The sequence below is a fragment of the Pelodiscus sinensis genome, chromosome 10 (genome assembly GCF_049634645.1).
Source record: "Pelodiscus sinensis isolate JC-2024 chromosome 10, ASM4963464v1, whole genome shotgun sequence".
In the NCBI taxonomy this organism is placed as follows: domain Eukaryota; kingdom Metazoa; phylum Chordata; order Testudines; family Trionychidae; genus Pelodiscus; species Pelodiscus sinensis.
This window is the reverse complement of record NC_134720.1, coordinates 17954211-17975467: the sequence shown is the minus strand read 5'-3', so window position 1 is coordinate 17975467 and position 21257 is coordinate 17954211. Positions and strand designations below refer to the sequence as shown.

General features: G+C 45.3%; 1 long non-coding RNA gene across 1 annotated transcript in view; it reads left to right on the top strand.

Moving 5' to 3' along the window:
• LOC142830758 (uncharacterized) overlaps positions 1-21257 on the top strand; it is a 61882-nt gene that overhangs the window by 9183 nt on the left and 31442 nt on the right. The window contains exon 2 of the long non-coding RNA XR_012906215.1: positions 5151-5336. This is a non-coding gene — a long non-coding RNA (uncharacterized LOC142830758). The remainder of the gene's footprint in view (positions 1-5150; positions 5337-21257) is intronic.

Here is a 21257-nt window from a genome sequence, read left to right as displayed (position 1 = left end):
GACATAAGTGTAGTTTTTCTGGAAAAACAGCTGTTTTTCCGGAAAAACTCTGCAGTGTAGACATACTACAGGCAGTCCCCGGGTTACATACAAGATAGGGACTGTATGTTCTTATGTTGAATCTGTATGTAAGTCGGAACTGGCGTCAGCCGCTGCTGAAACTGATCAGTTTCAACCGCGGCTGAATCTGGATGCCAATTCTGACTTACATACAGATTCAACTTAAGAAACCCAGGCGTCCCCAAGTCAGCTGCTGCTGAAACTGATCAGCGGCTGATTCCAGAAAGCCTGGAGCAGAGCAACTCTGCCTCGGGCTTCCTGTAGTCAGCCGCTGGTCAGTTTCAGCAGCAGCTGACTTGGGGACGCCTAGGGCAGAGCAGCTGGGGTGCTGATGGATTGCTATTCGGCGCTACTGGATCAACCCAGCAGCACCCCAGCTGCTCTGCCCCAGGCGTCCTGATTCAGCCGCGGCTTTGCTCGGGTGTGCCTGGTCTGCTGGGGGGGTCCAGCGGCTTTGCTGGACCCCCCCAGCAGACCAGGGGGACAGGAGCAAAGCCGCCCAGGTGGCGGGAGTCCCACTGCCTGGGCGGCTTTGCTCCGGGGCAAACGAGTAAAGCCACCCAGGTAGCGGGACTCCCGCCGCCTGGGCGGCTTTGCTCGTGTGTCTCTGGTCTGCTGGGGGGGTTCAGCGGCTTTTCTGGACCCCCCCAGCAGACCAGGGAGACTGGGAGAAGCTTTTCTCGCCCCGGAGGACACGGGTGGCGACCCGCCGCCCGTGAGCTCCGGGGCGAGAAAAGCCCCGTTCGTAAGTGCGGATCCGACATATGTCGGATCCACGTAAGTCGGGGACTGCCTGTATATCACTGATCAAAACATCTTATCATCATATACATCAATTTGTTACCATGGCCTTTTTGTGGTTATGTATCACACTTGTTATTTCTGTTCTACCCTTTTATTTAGTTTGGTCTTAACCGGTTATTTTGGATTTTTCTAAGTTATGGTGTCCCCATTAAATTTGATGATATTATTGGAGGCCCCTAGGCCAGGGGAAGCTTTTTTGGGTCAGGGGAAAAATCAGAAAAATCAGTTGGGAGCTGCACACAAGTGAGAAGCCTCACTCATGTGGCCCCTGACTGACAAGGAGAAAGATACTCCCCATATTCCCCTTCATCAGCAGAGCTCGGGGGGCCCAGACTAGTAGATTTTGTGTGCTCCAGCTCCACAGGGAAGGTTGGAGTGCCAGCATGGGCACCTCAATGCTGAGGGGAAGCCCTGAGCCTTGGGGGCTGGACCCAGACAAGCCAGAGGCTGCATCTGCCCACATCTGCCCTACGCAGTTGAAGGTTGCTTTATCTAGGTGAAAGGTCCCGAATATATGCACATTGACTTTGCTATTTAGGTAAAAGATCTAGGCAGAGGTCTGCTAACTTTGCCTTAGCTCAACATAAATGATGTGGCCTGTAGGTCTCTTGTGATACAACCAAACTGGCAAACTACTTTAGTATAAACCTATTGTCACTAATTATGATAAACATATAAACATATAATTGAAATCCTAAGAAAATAATAAATTAATTATATATCTGCAAGCAAGCAGGTTAGCCCTATAGGCTATTTCCCCCCTGTGGCAGGGTGTTATGTAAAATAAACTTCATCATGCAGGTATGTATGTAAATAGTGAAGTATTTGTAGAGACAATTTCAATGCTATTTTCCACTACTTGGGGTAGAGGAAGAGTATCATAAGGATGATACTCTGACCCTGGTGTGTTTCTGTGATGTGTCATCAATGTTTGTTACCTGTCCAGGTCTCCACTTCAAACTATTAGAGTAGGACTGTGTGTATCCTAGAATAGTGAAAATAAACCCAATAATCCCTGATCCATAACCCATCTTTTTATTCCAACATGTATGCCAAGAATTATTAAAGACTTATCACCTTCCTTCATTAATTGGGAAATAGATTGTTTAGCTTTCTCCATATCGTTAGTAATTTCCATGAGGTGGGTTTCTTTATGAGCAAACAATGACTTCAGTTGTCATCCTAGCAGGAGACTTTACATTAGAAATGTGGGTATACTTTGGATAGTTAAATCCTGATAGTCTGGATCCCACAGGGTAATGGTGATGTTTCAAATGTGCAAATAAGAGAAATTGCTTGGTTCCCTATCAAAGTAGGGTAGTTGGCAGTTAAGCAGAAATTTGGTTTGTGACAGGACACTCCAGGGACTATAATGGTGCCTCTTTTCATTGGTTACTATGCAAAATTGGCCATTTCCAGAATAGATCATACTCTCCATCAGTTTTCCTCTTGGACAGCCTCACCAGGGCATGACGACAACAATGATGATTTATTCCATATCTCCTTTCCCTGTAGTCCACACAAAACACATTGCATCTTCAGATGTACTTAACCTCTATTTTCCATTCCCTGAAAACTTGGGGTTTTCTGTTGGAGTGTGTAGTGAGGTGGAATGGCCACTCACTGAGCCGGAGGCGGAGGAACCCCTCTGGGAGCCATTTTGGGCCCAGCCTAGCCCTGCCCCCTCACCTGACCGGAAGTCAAAGGCCGGGGCTAGGACTATAAGAAGGCTGCCGGGGAGCTCAGTCAGGGCCCAGCCTCTGAAGGAGCCCGAGGCCTGTCCGGAGTTCCTGCCTGGGAAGGCTAAGACCTGGACTGGGCCGCCCTCAGCTGCCTTCCTGGAGGCCGGCCAAGGCTTCCCTGCCCGGGCTACTGAGGCCTGGCCAAGCCTGCCAGCAGAACCACCAGGGGACCCAGAGGACGGGCCCGACCTGGGGGACGAGCTGGACCCCCGATGGGTACTGGAATGTTGGGCCGGATGAGCGCGCAGGACGCTGTAGAGCTCCAAACCGCTGACCCCTGGATTGGGCTGGCCAGACACTGCGGGGACGACAGCGCCTCAACTCCCTGACGGACCTGCTGGAGCTGCATGTACCTGGGAAGGGGGAGACAAGAAGTGGCCCGCGGCCAGCAAGTTACGGGCCGGAGCCATGCTGAGCCAGTCGCAGCTGCACGGCTGCATTCAGGGCCCCTGGGCCGGGGCGCAGTGAGGTGGGTGAGCCTGCGCCCCACTGCCACCTCCTAACCGGGTGTCAGTCTCCCCCTCACCGCTGCTGCTGGTGCCCTCCCGGGCCCACTCCTGAATGAGGAGCGTCTACAAACTGGTGTTTGGTTGCGGCCACGCCTTTCGTCAGGGCCTGGCCACCATTTGCCGCCCCGCCCGGAGTTAGGGCCTGGGTTTGGCTGGTGGTATTTGTTGACCGCCCTGCTCAAGAGCCCGGGCTTACCTACGGTGCGTTTGGGACCGTCCATGCATCGGGCAGAAACTCCTAAAGGGACAGGACTAGAACGGTTGCCCTGCCACGAACTGTATGATAATAGACTGACAAGTGGTGGGCTTATTTCTCTGCGGCCCGGACCTGAAGCAAGGCCGGGTGTGCGAACAATTACCTCTGGGCCCGACCTGAAGGAAGGCCGGGAAGAGACTCACCCGCCTGGACTGTTTTAAGGCATGGTAACGCACGGAGGCAGGCACATCTCCCACTGTGCTGGAGGCGGAGGGACCACCTCCTGAAGGCCTACCGGCCTATCACAAACTTCCCCCAGAAGGGGGGAAAAGCTCAGGCTGTTGTGGACATTGCCGGAGGGCAATGTCCTGAAAAGGGATCCGGCCACCTGCCAGCAGTGCTAATTCCCCAACTCGACGGCAGGTGGCGCTGTGGCGAGCAAGAAGGCGCTACAGAGTGTTAATCTGTACAAACTGTATTTGTTTAGAGATTGTAGATCTCAAGACTTACACTAATGTGTCAAAGCTAATGTCTTACAGGATACAAGGTTACTTGCGTTACCGCTGAATCTAATGCAAAGCAGAATATAATGTAGCAGTAAATATAGTGGTGCTGGACTACAGTAACAATGACTATAACAAAGGCAAACGAGTCTATTGGGCTACATAAATAACCATCAAAACAGAAATTCATATCCTTCTCAACTGGAAAATGGACAACTGGAGTACATTTATTTATTCTGAAATCCTAATCAGGATGAGATGGTGCTGCACAAAATATTGAAAAATGTCAAGGATAAATATAATTTCGAACCTGGGCCAGATCAGACATACCTTCCAATTATAATTTCAGAAGGGTCACTGCTTTAACAAGCATCTTTCTTTATGAATAGTGTTAATAGGAATAGGGATGAATTTTCAGAAGTGCTGATTGAGTAAAATTGAAATGGAAGCCAGGTGAAAGAAGTGTGGACACGCAGCTCTTCTGAAACTCAGGCCCATAAATAGGAGAATAAGGGTAAAAATCCCAAACCTATCAGACTTCATGACACAGCACTCTGTGACACAGCATGGTTCTGCTGCCAAAGAATGTTATACACATCGGCTACGTCTAGACTGGCATGATTTTCCGCAAATGCTTTTAACGGAAAAGTTTTCTGTTAAAAGCATTTGCGGAAAAGAGCATCTAGATTGGCATGGATGCTTTTCCGCAAAAGCACTTTTTGAGGAAAAGCATCCGTGCCAATCTAGACGCGCTTTTGCGCAAAAAAGCCCTGATCGCCATTTTCATGATCGGGGCTTTTTTGCGCAAAACAAATCTGAGCTGTCTACACTGGCCCTTTTGCACAAAAGCTTTTCCGCAAAAGAACTTTTGCCCGAATGGGAGCAGCATAGTATTTCCGCAAGAAGCACTGATTTCTTACATGAGATCGTCAGTGTTCTTGCAGAAATTCAAGCGGCCAGTGTAGATAGCTGGCAAGTTTTTCCACAAAAGCAGCTGCTTTTGTGGAAAAACTTGCCAGTCTAGACACAGCCATCTCGAGGAAGAAATCTCCTTTCAGGGCTAGAAATGCCCCACCAGGCCTGGTTCCCTGATCAGCTAACACAATCTGTTACTAAGCCTTTGGGGTCTGGAAGCACATGCCGAGAGCCTTTTCAGCTCGGTATTAGTGGGTGTTTCCTCTCTGTAGCTCACTGGCAATCAGTCTTGGAGGATTTTGTGCCCCTGAAATGGAACAATTGTTTATTGGGCTAATGGAGGACAGAGAAGGGTGGAAGAACCTAATTCTCCCAACACACAAATACATTGTAACCCATCTTGATCTCCATTTTGCCCTAGATGTGTCTCTAGAAGGATTACTCTGGCCCTTGTGTTGTGAGAGGGGAGGACAAGTATTCATGAAGCAAAGCGGAGAGTCTGTAGGCAGGAGTCCTGCAGCTTTGAGGACCGTTGTCGCAGTTTCTTCATCTTCTTACTTTTGGGAGCCAGCTAAAGCAGGCATGCTCTGCTTGTCTCTCGGGGCAGGTAAGCCATCTCCAAAGTAATACAGCAAGTCTCTACTGAGTCCATGCACCACACTGTGTGGCCCAAGATGTTTCTGAATGTGCTGGGCAGTCATATAGGACACAGAGGCCACTGCCTCCTGTACAACTCAAGAGGACTGCAGGAAATAAAACGTGTGCCAGGGAGGAGGGGAATTAACAAAACATGGCCAGTTCTGTATTTACTGTGTTTTCAAATTCCCGTGAACCTGAAACTCACTGGTGAGAAACTGAGCAAAGCAAACCAAACTGCTGGCAAAGTTTGTTGAAAGCTAGACAAACCAAAACTGAAACCTTTGGCACAGTTCTCTAGGTCTAACTAGTCTGACATTAGCAAAACTTCATGCCTGTTTTTCTTTGAAAGTCAATGCTATTACTTCCTGAATGGGTTACTTCCTTCCTGAGTAGGACTGTAATTGGACATATGACTCACTATGCACGCCAAACATACAGTTGTTGCACTACAACTGCAAGCCCTCTGTTGACTATTCCTTTTACATAATATACCAGGAAAAGCATTTATTGTGTCATAAAGTGCAGAGATTTATGACAATAGTTTTTAGTGGTGAACTCAACTTTATTCTATGTTATTCTATGCTAAATTAAATCACTTGCAACTGTACTGTTTAAATATCATGTTAACACTAAAGATAAATTGTGAAATGAGGGCCACATTGTGCCACTAGTTCCGCATATGAAGAGGATTCTTTGTGCATGGATCCAGGCCCGGCCTCTTGGCAAGGTGAGTGAGGTGGTCGCCTTGGGCCCTGCACAGACAGGGTCCTGCGGCTCCACACATTCAGGGCCCTGTGCTGTCCAGCTCCTGGCCCTACCCACTCAGCTGGGAGCCATGTGGCTCAATGTGCTGTCTTGGTCCCCACACAGTCTTTGGTTGGGCCTGCATGGATCTCACCTTTCTGTCTTGTGCTAAAAAAAGCTCTCTGACCAGTCAGTAACTGCATGGGCATGGGACAATGAACCAGAGTGGGTTGAAGGGGCACACATTATTTTTTCTCTGTTTACCAGCGCCTGCTCTGCAGTACATACACTCAGGTGTCCACCCTCTCGTAAGTAGCCCCCTGTGGAGCTTAAAGCAGGAGAGCCCCTGGAGAGGGGTACAATTGGAAACAAGGGAATGGTGGCCAAACCAAAGACACATTGCTAATGGGGAGTCATAGAGCTTCTGAACAAGAGGACTCTGGCCTCCCATTGTTCTCTTTTGGATCAGGTTCATCCACACTAAGTATACCTTGCCTGTAGACAGAACAATATGGAGGAAACTCTGAAGGACATCCCTATGGAGATTCCCTACCTTTAGCCCTGACATGGAAGTTTTGGGCAGCCTAGCCTTAATTTTTTAAGAATCATTGTGAGTGATAATTGTGAAGGGGCAGTTCTGCAGATAGAACTTGTCCATTTCTTTAGGTTCCCTTCGGGGTTCCTACCTGGAGTCATGAGCTGCTCCATTATTTTTAACTGAAAGTTTGGTAATATGAACAAAAAATGTGGTCTTGATGTTGTCACTGATATTGTCATGCAGCCTTTAGCAGACCGGCACCTTCTATTTTACAGTCAGCACTTGTGACTAGTCAGCAGCATTATAGAACTAGATTCACAGTATTACCTCTGTGGATTGCTGCTTGCCCTTTTTTCCTGGCTGTTGCACCTAATTATAAGGATTTCAATTAATTTAAAAAAATGTAATTTTGCACAGTGTAGCCCAACCACAGGGTGAGGCTCCTTCTTCTCTGCATCAGTGGGCAACCACTCCACTTCACTATCTACACTGACTTAGTCGCAAATGGAGAATCAGCCACAGAGATAATTCAGAAGCTTGGAGCTATGGTCGGGCTGGGCCAATAGTCAGTACGACTTGGTCCTCACTCAGGGCAGGCAGCAGTAGTCCAGGGACTCAGGCCTATGATCAGGCCAAGCACACCGTCAGTAAGCCCTGACCTGCTTCAGGGTGGGCGCCAACCAAAGCAGACAATTCTGGTGCTCAGGCTTATGTGCAGGCTGAGCCACCGTCAATAAATAGTTACAGGCTACATTCTTACTTCCCCTTTGGGCATATCTAGCTCCATAGCAGGATCTCTGGGTTGCTGTGGACTGGACGCTGTCAAGGTTGGCAGCTCCTCTGAGTCATGGTCTTGTGGGGTGGGGCCGAGCTCTGCCCACCAGGGCTCAAGGGAGGGACTTCTCTGCCTCACTACACACAGTAAGCAGTTTTTGAAAATTAGCGCCTAAATATCTAAGTCATGGTTTGACAATAATTGTTATCAAAGCCATGAGTCCTGATGTCACACCATTAATTCTTATGGTGAAATTGATATATTGCTGTTATATGAATAATGAACTATATTACATAAATAAACAAAGGTGTGTGTATATATTGATGTACCAAATCCTACAGTCTAGTCTCAGGAAAAACTCCCATTAGACTTTTATATAGGCCAATAAAAATCATTCTAATCAAGCACAATGATTACAGCTTGAGTTCAGTATAATTGAGACTATTTTGCATAATATTTAAATATATGGAGAAGACTTAGCAGTTTGTCTGCTAACAAGGAAAGAAGAATTTCAACAATAAGAATTATCACCATGTTAAAGAAATTTTCCAGGCTCAAGGGCTTCATCTTAGCATGTGTTATAAAACAGGAGACAGATAGCTAGAACTATGGTCACACTACAGGTAAGACTTGTGGTGTTGGATGAATGTTTTGCATTGGCAGAGCTCTGCTTTAACATGTTGTCAAGCAATAAGACAGTCTTAGGAATTTGCACAAAGCGTACCATGGTCTGAGTGAGAGTGGTGGATTAAATCAAAGTTTTGGATGAACTGCTATCAAATGTTTCGCCTAATCAGTAAATGGCTATGCGTGTCCTATGGAAATAACTTGGTTTATCTGTCGGTATTGAATTCTACTTCACTCGAGATCAACTATGGAATAAGATATTAGCAACACAGATGGTTATTCTTGGGACTTGATCCTCTAAATCCTTATCACAGAGAATTACAGCATTGACTTAAAAGGGGCTACTTCTATGAACAAAGATTTTTTAGAGGGATAAAGATTGACACAAAATACTAATTTGTTGGCTTTTAAAGAATTCATTTTTACTGTTTCTAAAATAAAGTAGTCCACACCAGATGTACACCCTGATATACAATTAGGATATACCATTGTTGGGATCAACTCTGTTTTCAAAGGATTTAAAACAAGTAGGATATAAATATTGAAATATTGTTCAAATGGCTTTCAAAATGAAAGGGGCCTGAATCTGATCTCATTGAAGTGTTAAATCTGCAGTAAGACACATGAGAGTGTAATCCTCTGCACCTGTCTGAATTTGTATCTGTTCTAAGATCAGAATCAGGTTTACCATTTTCCTTTAATCTACTCCAAATTAGTTTATCTATTACAGTGAAAAATCTCTTATAACTTCCTGAACTGTTCACTCTTTTTTATATACATCAGTTTTCCGGGTGATGTTTCTGTTGGCAGATGAGCCTCTCTCTTCTGTTTGGGAGCAGAGCACCATATAGTTAATCCAGTTTCCCTAATCAAACATGTCATTTGATGAAATATTCTTTTTGGCATTCACTAACACAAAAATGAGAGTAACAACAGAGTTCTCCTCATACAGAAATCTCACACACTTCATTATGTGTTAAAGTAGGGATGGGCAATAAGCAGCTCACAGGCAAGATGCGGTTCACCAGGGCTAGCTCCTGGTGGGCTACCGGACAGTTTATTTACCTGCATGTTCACAGGCATGGCCACTCATAGCTCCCATTCACCACAGATCACTGTTTCTATCTAATAGGAGCTTCAGGAAGCAGCGTGGACCAGAATACCACTTTCTGCAGCTCCCATTGTCTGGCGATCCACAGCCAAGGGGAACTGAATGGCTGTACCTTCAGATGCAGGTAAATAAAGCATCTGGCGGCCCATCAAGGGTTAACCCTGGTGAACCACGATCAGCCCGTGGGTTGCTTATTGCTCACTCCTGTGTTAAATGTAGACAGAACTTAGATAATTAAATTAGAAAATATCACTTTCTTTTGCTATATTAATGTTAATTCAACATAGTAACTGAACTCCTGGAAGATATTGTACCTGATCATCTATTTCAAAAATTACTGGGATAAATGTAGTTTTGCAATTAAAATGACAATTATTTTATCTCTTTGCATCAGGTCTCTCTGTTAGTTCCCTATGGCTTTGTTTAGTAGTACTTGATGCTTCTCATCCCACCACACTTTCTTCACTAATTCCAAGATGACTAGATTCCTGAAGAGATTTATTATCAGATCCTTCCCACCTTTGGTGAAGTCAGTACCTCAATGGCTCTTCAATCCCATTCTTTCATCTCCCATTGAATCTCCCTTGAGATCTTTAGCTACATGTTCTATGTCTCATCTCTCAATTGAAGTTGCCTTCCTATCACATTAGCCAGAAGGGTCAGTGAGCTGTGTTCACTCATGGTAGACGCATCACATACAACGTTTCATTTTAAAAGGTCTTTCTTCATTCCCACCAAAAATTCATCCCTAAAATATTTTCAGAGTTTCACATAAATCAAACCATTAATTTACCAATATTTCTTTTCCAAAATTACACACCTCAAGTGAGGAGAGAACGCATAATTGTTTAGAGGACCAGAGAGCAGTTAGCTATATAGAACAAAAACCATTAAAGAAACCTAGACATTTAGTTGCTATTACAGAAAAATCAAGAGATGAAGTTTTATCTCTGCAGTGACTTCCTAAATTTGCAGTATCCTTTGTTAACAATTAACTCACATCTCTCCTATGGAGAGGGTGAGGGTTCATTCCAATAGAGCACAAGCAACCTCTGTGGCATCTTTGCAAGATGTACCTTTTCTAGAGATATGTATGGCAGCTCTCTGGAGCTTCTTACATATCTACAAGATGTACTTTGATCCAGTCTTCTGTTACTGATACAGCTCTGAGGACAGCAGTATGACAGCCAGACATAATTTCTACATGATCACATCCACCTTCTGTTTGACTACTGCTTGCTCATCTCTGTGTATGGAATACACATAAAATTACAGAAGTATAGAAACATAGAATCATAGGGCTGGAAGAGACCTCAGGAGGTCATCACATAGGGTATGTCTACACTACAAAGTTAATTCGAACTAACGGATGTTAGTTTGAATTAACTTTCATAGGCGCTACACTAGCGGAGCGCTTAGTTCGAACTAGGTTAACCTCATTGCACGAGGACTAAGCCTAGTTCGAACTTACTAGTTCGAATTAAGGGCTGCGTAGCCCCTTAATTCGAACTAGTGGGAGGCTAGCCCTCCCCAGCTTTCCCTGGTGGCCACTCTGGCACCACCAGGGAAACTCGTATGTCCCCCTCCCGGCCCCGGAGCCCTTAAAGGTGCCCGTGCCAGGTGCAAGCCTGCCAGCACCCAGCCAGCAGACCCTGCACCTGGCACGCCATGAGCCAGCCAACCGATGCCCCCCAGCCCTCTGCCTCTTCCCGGGAGCCTGGCCAGGACTGCGAGGGGGCTAGGGAAGGGTAAGTGGAAGGAGGTGAGGGAGGATTGGGGTACGAGCCCCCGATGGGGAGGACTGGGCTGGCTCTGCGGTCTTCTTGGGGTGGAAGCTCTCCTGCAGCCCCCCGATTGTCCCCTCCCCCTGGATGGCAGCCTGTGGCAAGTGCAGCCGGGGTGATGGCCGAGTGCTGTGATGTTCCGCTTGTGGGCACTCAGGGCACTCCAAGCCAGGACTGCTTTGCAAGCGGGGAACCCTGAGAACTGTCTGTCCGGGGTGGGGGTCGGGTCCCTTTAAGCACAGCCCTCAGCTAGCCTGAGACTGCAGCTTCACGCTCTAAGTCCTCATCTGATGCCCTGCCGGCGCTGCTTCCGGCCATCCTTAACCTCTTTTCAGGGTCCACTCTGTGTGAACTTGCTAGTTCGAATTAGCAAAACGCTAATTCGAACTAGTTTTTAAGTCTAGCTGCACTAATTCGAATTAGCTTAGCTCGAATTAGCGCTGTAGTGTAGACATACCCATAGGGACCACTGCTTGAAGAAGAAATGGAGGTTACTTATGGGTTTTTTGAGACATGTAGTCCTTATCTATATTCTACCACTCACTTTCCTTCCCCTCTTCTGAAAATTGTAGCTGAATTTGTGGTAGGAGAAGGAACTCAAAGAGGTGATGGTGTATACTATCCTCTCTGAACTCAGTTCAGAGCTTTAGAAGAACAACCACACATATGCAAACCAATGGCCCTGCTTTTACTAAAACTCTTCAGGTTCATGCACATGCGTATCATACAGATGGGGACAACAAATCTTGAAGAACCACCACTTACAGAGAAGTAAATTCCATTGCTGAGGGTTGGCATTTTATAACAGAGGAATTCTGCCTTCAGTGATTTGAAGTACATAGCAGCAATACAATATCTGTGGCTGGAAGCAGGGAAGGTAGGTGGGTTGGGAGGAGGGCGGTGGCGGTAGCAGGGGATCTTGTCTGGTTTGGCAAATTCCCTCATCTGGGACCAGTCAGGTCCGGAGGGTGCCATACCAGAGAGGTCCAACCTGTAGCATCTAAAGGAATATTGCAACAGTTTCACCTGTCAGGTGCCATAATATTTGAAGATATGAGGCTTTTCCCATCCACGAACTACCTCGTTCATATTAGAAAAATACTTGGAAGTTAAGCATAGTTTTATGGAAAGATTTTATTGTGTTTTACACATTTTATTAGTATGCTCTGTATTCCTTATGTAGGCAAAATTATCCTTGAAGTCAATAGGAGTTTTGAACCGTTAGTGTATTACATTTGCTAATTGAATGCATATGCAAATTAAAATGTCTGATTAATGTATTTTTTTAAGTGTGATTTAAACCTCAAAAATCTCGTATCAAATATCTTAATAGAGAATGCTTTAAAAAGATTAATAGTGAAATCCTAATATTAATGATCTGGGCCAAAGTAAAGACAAGTGTGACTTGAATAAGCCCTGAGACGATCATAAAATCTGTAAGGATGTCAAGCCCAAATCTGGAAAGCATTTATAAAAATGACAGAAAAGATTTTTGGAAAGTTATTAGTATCCATCCTTCCTTTTTAAAAAAAATCTTTTGACTCTAATTTCCTACATTTTTAATCTAATGACCAGGGCCAACAAAAACATGAAGAGAAGTAAAGGGGCAAAGATAGTTTAAAAGCTATCCCTGTGGAAGTGTGAAAAGCTTTGTATTCTATTTTACTTTCACACATAAAGCTACATTCAATTCACCAAGAGACTGCGTTTTAAAAAAAATGCTGTGGTTCTGGCTTAAATCCACAAAAGTAAGGAACTTCAAAGTTAAGGATCAAGCCTCCAATATTTGGCTACAATATGACACAGTTGGGTAGAATTAAGGATGGCATCCCGTTGTGACTAGACACTGGGAAAGGGGTTTGATCTTTGACCCTGAATTTCCTTTCTTTTGCAGACTGAACCTTAACAAACTCTGAATGCAGTTAGAGGAATTAACCTTTGTGTCATAGAATAGAATAATAGAATCATAGGACTGGAAGGGACCTCGAGAGGTCATCGAGTCCAGCCCCCCGCCCTCAAGGCAGGACCAAGCTCCGTCTACACCATCGCTGACAGATGTCTATCTAACCTGTTCTTAAATATCTCCAGAGAGGGAGATTCCACCACCTCCCTTGGCAATTTATTCCAATATTTGACCACCCTGACAGTAAGGAATTTGTTCCTAACGTCCAATCTAAACCTCCCTTGATGAACTTTAAGCCCATTACTCCTTGTCCTGTCCTCAGAAACCAAGAGGAACAAATTTTCTCCTTCCTCCTTGTGACACCCTTTTAGATATTTGAAAACCGCTATCATGTCCCCCCTTAAGCTTCTTTTTTCCAAACTAAACAAGCCCAGTTCATGAAGCCTGGCTTTATAGGTCATGTTCTCTAGACCTTTAATCATTCTTGTCACTCTTCTCTGTACCCTTTCCAATTTCTCCACATCTTTCTTGAAATGTGGCACCCAGAACTGGACACAGTACTCCAGCTGAGACCTAACTAGTGCAGAGTAGAGCGGCAGAATGACTTCACGAGTTTTGCTTACAACACACCTGTTGATACAACCTAGAATCATATTTGCTTTTTTTGCAACAGCATCACACTGTTGACTCATATTCAACATGTGGTCCACTATGACCCCTAGATCCCTTTCCACCATGCTCCTTCCTAGACAGTCACTTTCCATCTTGTATGTATGGAACTGATTTTTCCTTCCTAAGTGGAGCACTTTGCATTTCTCTTTATTAAACTTCATCCTGTTTACCTCTGACCATTTCTCTAACTTGCTAAAGTCATTTTGAATTATGTCCCTATCCTCCAAAGAAGTTGCAACCCCACCCAGTTTGGTATCATCTGCAAACTTAATAAGCGTACTCTCTATCCCAATATCTACATCATTGATGAAGATATTGAACAGTACGGGTCCCAAAAACAGACCCTTGCGGAACTCCACTTGTTATCCCTTTCTAGCAGGATTTAGCACCGTTAACAACAACTCTCTGACTACGGTTATCCAGCCAATTATGCACCCACCTTATCGTGGCCCTATCTAAGTTATATTTGCCTAGTTTATCAATAAGAATATCATGCGAGACCGTATCAAATGTCTTACTAAAGTCTAGGTATATGACATCCACCGCTTCTCCCTTATCCACAAGACTCGTTATCCTATCAAAGAAAGCTATCAGATTAGTTTGGCATGACTTGTTCTTCACAAACCCATGCTGGCTATTCCCTATCACTTTATTACTTTCCAAGTGTTTGCATATGATTTCCTTAATTACCTGCTCCATTATCTTCCCTGGGACAGACGTTAAACTGACCGGTCTGTAGTTTCCTGGGTTGTTCTTATTCCCCTTTTTATAGATGGGCACAATATTTGCCCTTTTCCAGTCTTCTGGAATCTCCCGTCTTCCATGATTTTTCAAAGATCATAGCTAAAGGCTCAGCTCCTTGAGTATCCTGGGATGCATTTCATCAGGACCTGGTGACTTGCTGACATCTAACTTTCCTAAGTGATTTTTAACTTGTTCTTTGTGTATCCTATCTTCTAAACTTACCCTCTCTCTGCTTGTATTCACTACATTAGGCACACCTCCAGACTTCTTGGTGAAGACCGAAACAAAGAAGTCATTGAGCATCTCCGCCATTTCCAAGTTTCCTGTTACTGCTTCTCCCTCCTCACTGAGCAGTGGGCCTACCCTGTCCTTGGTCTTCCTCTTGCTTTTAATGTATTTATAAAAGGTCTTCTTGTTTCCCTTTATGCCTGTAGCTAGTTTGATCTCATTTTGTGCCTTTGCCTTTCTAATCTTGCCTCTGCATTCCCGTGTTGCTTGCCTATATTTTACTAGTGTCACTAGTGTTCTTTTGGTTTTTCATTCCTTAAAGCTCTATTTTATAGTCAAGGTAATAAAATTTGCTGATTACTTATAGCTTATGCAGTAAGACAAAAAGACCTGTTGTTTTTTTCTATTGGCTTGCTCTGTGATGGTCATCTCAGCAAAAGCGTGATAGGCTGCTCTTTTCAACTGGCTGATCTGAAAGAGTGATCATAAGGTCCAGTGACATACATTGATTTCAGTGGTGATGGAGAAGGACATTCTGGACAGGAAGTTAAAACAAACTTGTAGAGTTGGTTCAAAAGTTTCAGTGAGGCCAACAACCACCACTGGCCCTTGGGCAAGATGTGAAAGAGTCAGGGCCTCAGGTGGAAGGGGCCTGGATGGTGCTCAGTGATGCCAGGATTGCAGTGCAACTCCCCCTGCCCAGCTGTGCGGAGTGTGCAGAGCTGTGTTCTGACTCTCTAGTGAATCGTTGGGACCCAGGGCTTGAGCCACCGCCACTGCTGCAGGAACCCCAGGCTCCTTTGAATTGCCAGGCCTGGGGGCAACTTTCCCCTTTGCCTCCTCCCCTGAACCTGAAATGTTTCCATCAAAATTGTTCTTTAAAGGAAAATCTACATTTTCACCTAAAAAAATTCCACAAATAGCAACCTGCTTGCCTTGAAACATTTCAACTTGTCACCCAAAAATTCAATGTTGGAATACTTTGATTTGGAAATTCCACTGCAGCCTCTCCTGGGAGTTGTAAGGTTGGCTCTGAATTCCCCATTTCCCCCTATGAGCTGGACTCCCCAAGGATATGTCTGCCCTACGTGCTTATTTTGAATTAAGCTATTTCAGAATAAAAACTCTGAAATACCTTATTTTGACATAGCGTGTCCAGATTACAAATGCCCGTCGAAATAGCGCTGAGCTTTTTTGAAATAGCGCATCCACACTGATTGGAGCCTGAATCACATTTACGGCATCCTGGAAACACTTCGGCAGGGTATCAGGACAGCAGTTATTTCCTGTAGCTCGTGCTTAAAGGGACCTCCCTGTACAGTTGTGTCTCAGGCTCTTCACCTTTGCCTACCTCCTCGAGGGACAGCAACCTTTTCTCACTGCCTGCTCTTGCTGCCCTTGTGGATACCACAGCACTCCAGCCATGGAGCTGGACCTGCTGGAAAGCAGTTGCCAGGTCTTACACCTGCTGCTGAACCTCCTGATGCAGTTACTACAGGCTGTCCTTGTGGCTCTGCAGCAACACGACCCACTGCTCCCTGCAGGGCACCTCCTCTCCTCTCCCCATAAGCTGCTCATGCAGCACAACCCCTCTTGTCCTCCCTACACACCCTGCCAGGGGCAGATGAGAGTTTTGCGGGGCCCAGGGTGCAGGGCCTATTGAAGCGTGGGGCCCGGGGCAGCACAATTTCATGCATGCACCACGGCCACAGCCAACAGGTAGTAGCGCATGTGCGGGGACTATTGAAGCACGGGGCCCGGGGCAGCTGCCCCGCTTACCCTGCCCTATATCCGCCGTTGCACCCTGCACAGCCGCTTCTGGCAATAGGACATCATTTCCAACAGGTAGGACTGGATTGTCATAGAGTGGTGGGACGACCAGCAATGGTTCCAGAATTTCCACATGCAGAAGGACACTTCCCTGGAGCTGTGTGAGTGGCTCGCTCCTGCCCTTCGGTGACGAAAACCCACATGTGGCCCGTGTTCCCCTCCAGAAGTGGGTAGCCATTGCACTTTGGAAGCTTGCCACGCTGGACAGCCACTGCTCTGTCAGGAAACAGTTCAGTGTGGGGAGATTGACCATCGGGGTTGTGTTCATGCAGGTATAACTCTTGTGCTATTGTCCCAGGAGGGTGGTGAATTGCTGGAATGGGGTTCCTTAAGGAAAGGGAAGGTTTCCCTCCCTGGAAGGTTTTTTGGTCCCGCCTTCACAAAGCCCTGCTGGAATACAGTAAGTAGAGGTTGGGCTTGGTGTGTGGGGAAAGCGGTTGGACTCGGGGAACTCTCGAGGGCTCTGGCAACCCTATGATTTTCTGTTTCCTTCTACAGGTGGTGAGGGCCATCAACACAGTATTTCTCCGGAGGGTCTTCACCCTGGGCTTCCCCAATTGTGGGGGAGGAAGGGAGAGGACCCACATCTATTTCTATTGCCTTAGTCATTTGGGTAGTTCTATTAAGTCCAAATGAGATTCATGGAAGTAAGAACTAGAGGATCAGGCTGTAAATACAAATTATTTTCAGTTGACTTTGAACCAGTTTTCTGGCTCTTGATTAGGGTTTCATTTGTGATGTAGCATGAAAAAGATGACCCTGGAAATTGCTTAGTATAGCAAATTGGGATTTCTGATTAAATTGTTCCTCCCACAACTTCACAGGTGAGGAGGCTTTATCTGGGCTAGCAGTGGAAGAAATCCTCGGTTCCTTTTAAGTCTTATTGAACCTTCCCTACCTGATGGTTGTCAATCACTTCCTTCTGGGCTGGAGGAGTTTGGGGCTGTATGGCTGGTTGGTTGGCCAGAAGTGTGCAGCACAAGCTTGTAGCTCTCACACACCCAAGCGTGTGAGCAACCTGCACTAGGAAGAAAAACTCCACTCTCTCTTTTCTTGGGTTTAGAGTAGAATTGGACTATAGGGAGTAGCTGTGAGCATCATGCCAGTTGGGTTTTTATGGTACTGGAAAGATATTTTCCCCTTGCTGCCAGATTAGCCTTGGCAAGAGTGAATTTTTTCACCTGTTTCTTAGCAACCCAGGGGTGCTACGTGTTGGTTAGTTTATAAAATTCATTTTTTGCTACTTGGCTGGTGCCCGGGGTTCCTTGATAAACCAGAATCAAAATTGGATTAGGAAAAGGCCACTTCTCAAGAAGCTAGAGAATGAGGTTGGGGCTTCTAATGCCTGGTGTAACCTCCTCTTCCCACCCCCTAAACCTCATACAAAGGAAGGTCTGTAGGATCCCAGAAACTGTACTGGGACCAAGTGACTGGGGTCAAGTCTAAGAACAGCCCTCCCCTAGGTGGAACAGCTTACAAACAGATGACTTGCACTGGAGAAGTTACTGTCAAATAGGTCCCAGATGTGTTACTTACAAAAGTTGCATCCTAGTTAAACTATATATCAGGTGCCTTGTTTTAATTTCATCCGTCTTGGGACAGGAGAGGTCTGCCAAAATATTACCCAGCAGCAGTTCAGCTACTATGCAAACTACCAGGGTTTACTAGCTACAAAATGCACTGGACAATTCGGTGTACTATTTGCTTTAGTTTGCTACTGAATCAGAACTCACAGATCCCTGCAATCTCCTATGACTTCTGACAATGAGAGGATTAACTATGATTTTGCTATTACAGGGCCAGTTTTTGACTGGTTCTTATCTGGGCCACAGGATGTGTGTGAGTGATAGAAATATTCTGGGGAGTAGAGGAAATGCTGTATGCCCTTATCTCTACTCCCAAAGAGCATGAGAAAGGACAGGATGGTCACACCCATCCTTCCCCACATTGGTTAATAGAGCAGAACCAGCCCAATAGGGAGAGCACCTTGCATGCTAGGGAGGACTGTAGCAATGGGTGCATGCCCCGTTCACACTGTGCTACATATGGAGATACGCCCAGTGATCTTTGACTACACAGGAAAAGTCACTTGATTTATTTGCAGGATTGAGCTTCATGCAAAGATCAGGACTTTGCTTTTTATGACATTTTCAGGATCATTAATCTGTTCAGAGGTATAATCAAGTTGATCTGATTTCACTAAAAATCACCAGCCCACAGACCTCCAGACCTGAACACAGGTAGAAGTACAGCAGCATGCGAGTGTACATCAAGGAGAGAGCTAGGCACCTGCGTTCACATCCCTGTTCTGTTCATGTTCCAGGAAAATGGTTTCAGTATCAGGAATGTTCACTGAAGGAGCAAATGAATGAATATTACACAATGTTCGGGGGATTATTTGTTCTGGAGGGAAATGATTTTAAGAGCAATGAGACAGGGTTTTTCAATCCTGCCACTGCCTCGATTTTCCCTTGTTGGGCTTCTCAAAGGCTGTGCTGCCTCTTGAGTGTCAAATAACTCCCTTGGGGTATTAAAACAACACCATTGTTCAAATGTCAGCTTAAATCAAAACCACTTTTCCCCACTGCACAGCTTTACCAGCCCCTCTCTGGGTTCAACAGATTTTTCCCTAAATCTCAGACTCTGTTTCCTGGTATTTCCTCAAGCCTCTGGCTATTTAGACTTATGCTTCTTCCATTTTACTGCAGGTAGCTCCAGCCAAGCCTTTCAATATGGCTGGGGTGAAGAGCCACTTTCCAAGTCATCTCTGATATTGTGTCCCCACTGGATTCACTGCAAAACTTTCCTGCAGATCTCTTTCCTTCTGTGTTGTTTCTTACCTTGGTATCAAGGCTTCCGGCCAGGGCTGTCCTTAGGATTTATGAGGTCCTACACAGTACCGTTAAATGGCAGCCAGGGGAGGGGGACCATTTTTTTAAAGATGTGATTTTATAATCTTCAACAGCTTGCCAGTGAAATATTTTTAAAACAAATTTTAAACTCAGGTCCTAGATACTAATGCAGTAAATTCAGTAACGGACAGTATATACCTGGGAGTTCCAAATGCCTGTCAAATGGCTTCATTACCACTTCAATGGCTCTTTCACGGTGTCAGTGTTCTGCTAATAGTTCTGGCAGGCTTTTTTCACTTTTAAGTTAACTAGCTTCTCTATGGAGTTAGGCCATATCTATATTTACCCTCGGAGGTCAATCTTCTGCGTTAGATTTAACGGGGCTAGTAAGGACCACTAAATCAAATGCTGAGAGCACCCCCATTGACACCAGTACTTCTACACCTCACAAGGAGTAAGTGAAACCAATGGGAGCATTTCTCCCTTTAACCTCCCACTGTGGGGACAGCACCACAGTTTGAATTAAGATACATCAATTCCAGCTACGAAATTAAAGTAGTGGGAGTTGCATATCTTAATTTGAACTTACAGCTAATGTAAACCTGGCTTTAGTTTACTGATGTTATTCCGAAATAATGCTGCTGTGTAGACATACCCTTAGAGACAAAAATTGAATACAGGTTGGACCACTCTGGTCCAACAGCCTCAGGACCTGACTGGGGAAGACAAGGGGAAGTCCCTCCCCTAATGGCCCATGCTAAACCACAGCTTCCCTCACCCCAGCTGCCCACCCCATTGCATCCTGGCCAGCTATTGCTCCCTGGGCCAGAGCTCTCCAGCTCTTGCTGGCCCCACTGCTGCCAGGGTCAGAACTTCACAGCCAGGCTGGAGTTTCCGGCCTGCCGGCAGGGTCGAAGCTGCGTGGCCGGGGTTGGAGCTTCCTAGCCACCAATAGGGTCGGAGCTGTGCAGCCGGCACTAGAGCTGTGCGACCACTGCAGGCCCCCTGCTACTGCCCAGTTTCTGGGGCCAGATCTCCCTGCTGTGGCACCCCTCTCCCAGGGCTCCCCACTCTGCTGTGCGACTGCCCTGTGGCCAGACCTCCCTATACCTAGACCTTGTGATCCAGGAACTTCTGTGGTCCTGCTGGACCACAGTTGTTGCCAGACCAAAGAGTCCCAATTAAGGGAGGTACAACCCGTATTTAGGTTTTTACTCTTGTAACCAGCAAATTGGACTTTTATGTAAATGGATATTATATTTTTCTTTTGTGATTTATTATACTTGTAGTGATGTTGCTTATTTTTTTACTTCCTAATAATGAAAGCTTAGTTTAGCAGGATAAAGTGCTTTAAATATTTTTAGCAGCCAGTCACCTGCATTGGGATTAAATAGCTGGCATACAAACGTTTTTGTCTTTTCAGGCTGCTCAACTTCACTAGGGCTATTCACAGCTTGCACTTTAGTAAGGTCATTGGTATCACTATTACACATTTCCTCTGTTACAGGAGGATCAAATTCCAGTAGTTAACAAGTTAAAAAATATTCATAGGGCTGGGGAAGGAACTAGATGGACGAATGTCTGCTTTATTTCTAGAATTGCTGCCCTCATCCATGTGATACATTGTTGTGATACAAAATAATGTTGAATGGCAGTGCTCCAAATCACTCAGAACTCTTGTAACAAGCTGTAATATGCATTTCTGATTTATGGGGGCAGACGTATGATGGGACCCACACCTGCTGCCACCATTAATTTCAATAACTTCATACTGAATAGTTATAGGGCCAGAATTTGCTCAGTTACACCAGGGCAGATTGGGAGCAACTCCAGTAAGGTTAGATACTCTATAATTAAACCACTGTTACTCAAAAGACAATTTGCCCACAGTGTCAATTAACTTAATATGAAAAATAAGGGCCAGCCTTTTCTCTGTGTTACGCTGGAGTAATTGAGGATTAAATCTATTGAAGTAAATTGGGGTTGATTCTCATCTCTCTTATATTGGCATAATTCTTTTTGACTTTATTGAAATTAATCCTAATTTATATCAGGGTAACTGAGATCAGAATCTAGCCCTC